Genomic DNA, 3,957 nt, shown 5'->3' on the forward strand with positions numbered 1-3,957 from the left:
AACTACTGTTACATTCTGATTCTTTGAAAACAAAGCTACATCACTGCATGTGTAATGGTTAAGATTGGCAAGTATCTTGAAATATCCCTGCTGTTTTGTCCATTTCATGGCATTCTTACCAAACACATTTATATTATTTCTAAAAAATTATGTATTGTTAGACAAAGCCAAGATGAGGAAAATCTTAAAATATCCTCCTACATACTTTTTTTTATTTTTATTCATTTTGGAATTTTTATAAAGCAAATGAAAAACACATGAAAAGAATATGGAGTAAAATAAGGCATTCCTAGGACTCTGCCTCAGCAGCCAATAGTATTTTTGGCTGATTTTTCTTTTCTAAATTATCAGCTGAATCCCCTGTTGGAACCTCCAGTGATAGTAGCCTTATACTAACACACTTTTAGTGCAGTGCTGATATTATCTATATTGACTCCTCATCTCAAGCTTTCTACCCCATATACATTTTTAACAGTGGTTCTCTGCTACTTCATAATGGGGACCAAATTCTAAAATCATCATCTCTTCTTGAACCTTCCCACTCCAACTCTCAGTCCTGAACCTGCTTTCTTTGAGGCAAATGTCATGCAGAGTGAGCCTGAGTAGCAAAGGCTGTATTTGTCATTCTGAGATTGAGAGGTCTGCAAGTTTCTGTTTGTGTCCTTTAGTCTAAATGAATAATCCATTTTATACTCATTACAATCAATGCTCTCTCATTTTTTTTCCATTCATGTGCAGAATAAATTTTATTATGTGCACCACCAGTAGAAATACATGCTGCTGCTTGTCGTCACTGTGAATGCTCTGCTAATCAGCTGGGCAGCATTTGAATCTCTCCTGGGTGGCCACCCAAGTACTCATCTTACAGGGAATGGTGACTGCAAGACAAGTCTGTTCTTGTCTGTGAAAAAGACAAAAAGAAAGTTTTAAGGAGGATAATGGGGAACTTTGTGGATATTAACAGGAAGATCCTCCAACACTCGAGGGGCAGTATGGGAAAAGCATGAAGCTGCTTGTTTGAAAACTTAACAGGTGGTTGATGGAGGCTGACATCATGGAGATAAGGGCAACATTTCAATAGTGAATGGAAAATAATATGTTGAGTGGAGATAGACTGTGAAGGACCTTTAAAGTGACTAAAAGTAGTTTTTGTTTATGCATTAGGTCATTTTTTGTTTGATGCCTTAGCCAGAGGCTAGTGACCAGCTAGGACCTGCAAATAGGGGGCTGCTAACAGGGGAGTTTGCCTGGAAGTTTGCCTTTTGGGGAGCCCCATATTATTATTTGGTTTCTTTTTATGTAGTTTTGTTTCTCTTCTGCCCTTCAGGTCACCTCTTATATCTTCTGAGCGAATTCTCTGAAGAAATGAAGAAAAAAATGGATAATGAGAAGTCCACTGACAAGTCAGTTGTAACCTGTACTGCATGTGCTATGTTTGTTTCCCTCCTGGAAGATAGAAGGGATTTTGTATGTACCAAGTGCACGCTGGTTGCCATCTTGGAAGAAAAGGTTAGAGTACTCGAGGCGCAAATATCAACCCTTTGGTCCATCAGAGAAGGTGAAAACTTCCTCAATAGCTGGCATCACTTAGTACTGCAGGCACAGCAGGCTGAGCAACCAATCGGGGCAGTAGAAACCGAGAAAGAAAACTGAAAGCATGTAACCTCCAGAGATGAAAGCCAATTCAGTTGGTTCCCTGCCTCCCACCTAACTGGAGGTTTAGGCCAAAAGAAATTTGATGAGGTTCAACAAGGACAAGTGTAGAGTCCTGCACTTGGAACAGAAGAATCCAAGCACTGTTACAGGCTGGGGACCGACTGACTAAGTAGCAGTGCAGCAGAAAAGGACCTGGGGACTACAGTGGATGAGAGGCTGGATATGAGTCAACTGTGTGCCCGCATCCCCCGTCTGATCTGACTTGTTTTTTCCTCTTTTGATACATACTACTGATAACGGGCCATTTCCACCTTGCTGAATAGAGCTTTGTCAGCTCTGGCCCTCCCTTTTACTTGGACCCCACTTTTTAAATACCACCTGACTCATGCATCTGATGAAGTGGGTCTTTGCCCATGAAAGCTTATGCTCCAAAATATCTGTTAGTCTATACGGTGCCACAGGAATTCTTGTTGTTCTCAAAGATAGACTAAGATGGCTGTCTCTCTGATACTGTGTGCCCTTGTAGCCAAGAAGGCTAATGGTATATTGGGGGGCATTAGGAGAAGCATTTCCAGCAGATCTAGATGTTATTATTCCCCTCTACTCAGCTCTTTTGAGGCCTCATCTGGAGTTTTGCATCCAGTTCTGGGCCCCCCAGTACAGGAAGGATGTGGATGCATTGGAAAGGATTCAGTGGAGGGCAATGAAAATGATTGGAGGCCTGGAGCACATAATCTATGAGGAGAGGCTGGGAGATTTGGGTTTATTTAGTTTGCAGAAGAGAAGACTGGGGGTGTGATTTGATAGCAGCCTTCAACTTTCTGAAAGGGGGCTCTAAAGGGGATGGGGAGAGACTGCTCTTAATGGTGACAGATGGCAGAACAGAGAGGAATGATCTGAAGTTACAGAGGGAGAGGTGTAGGTTGGATATTAGGAAAAACTGTTTCATCAGGAGGGTGGTGAATGACTGGAATGCATTACCAAGAGAGGTATTGGAATCTCCATCCCTGGAGGTTTTTAAGTCCCGGCTGGACATAGTAATGGCTGGGATGATTTAGTTCAGTTTGATCCTGCTTTAGGCAGGGGGCTGGACTAGATTACCTCCTGAGGTCCCTTCCAGCCCTAAAATTTTATGATTCTATGATTAGAAAAGATGGAGCCAGTGGACGACTTCAAAGAAAGGTGTGAGCTAGTTAAAGCAGCAGACTGTGAAAATGATTTTTGCACCAGTATTTGGAATATATATCAGTGAGGCAAAATTCAATTTACCAAAGCCTGAAGGAAGGATATTGCACAAATATCAAGGTATGAGAAGATGAGTATTCAAATGAGAGTTTACTGTGTGACCGAATAGTAAAGGCCAAATACAAAATGATTAGCCCATATCTGATCTCGGTCTTCATCCTGAAAGGAAACCTATCTTCCAAAGACAAGCCTAGGAACTTAAATTCATAACTCTGCTGGACACTGAAAACTCAGGTCTTAAGAGGGACACTTGATTCCTTGCTCATTACAACAATTTGTAACAATCTCCTGCCTTGCAACTCTTAATTGCCCACTTCATTTTAAGTGATCTTTCATTAAGCTTAGGGCACTACTAAATTCATGGTCCATTCTGGTCAATTTTAGCCATGCGGCTGATCGGAGCAGCGGTGGTGGGGGCAGCTGCCGGGCCAGGGCAAGTGGCATTGGGACTGGCTGTCCAGACAGGTGTCAGTGTACTGTAGTGGAGAATGCCTGGTAGAGAGAAGATTAAGAAGATTAAGAACTCTGCTTCAGCCATGTTGTGCTGGAGGTGATGGTCAGACATCCATGAGGAGATATTAGAGAGATGGAGATTTTCATTTCAACAGAAGGAGGCAGTTGGGATTAGAAAGATAGATTGGTGAGTCATCAGCATACAGAATTTGAATTTTTGTTTGGTAATGAGATCACCCAGACAAAAGGTGCAAAAGGAGACAGGAAGGGTACTATGAGAAGATCCCTGTGGAACCTCCACAGAAAAGTTAGAGGAGGATAAGGAGGATCACCCTCCAAAAGACATTGAGAAGGAGCAATTTAAGAGGTAGGAGCATCAGAAGACTATAGAATCATGGAAGTCAAGGGAGGACAAGATTTCAGAAGAAGAGTATGGCCAATGGTGTCAAAGGCAGTGGAAAAGTCAAGGAGTGTGAGGATGAAGTTCTAGTTGTGAACTATGGCTAAGAAAAATTCATTAGAAATTTTAAAAAATGGAAGCAGAGAAATTGGCCTCCCTCCCACATGGCCTCCACTGCCTCCCCTGGTCTCCACTCCACTGTC

This window comes from Carettochelys insculpta, chromosome 3, assembly GCF_033958435.1.
Source record: "Carettochelys insculpta isolate YL-2023 chromosome 3, ASM3395843v1, whole genome shotgun sequence".
Classification (NCBI taxonomy): Eukaryota; Metazoa; Chordata; order Testudines; family Carettochelyidae; genus Carettochelys; species Carettochelys insculpta.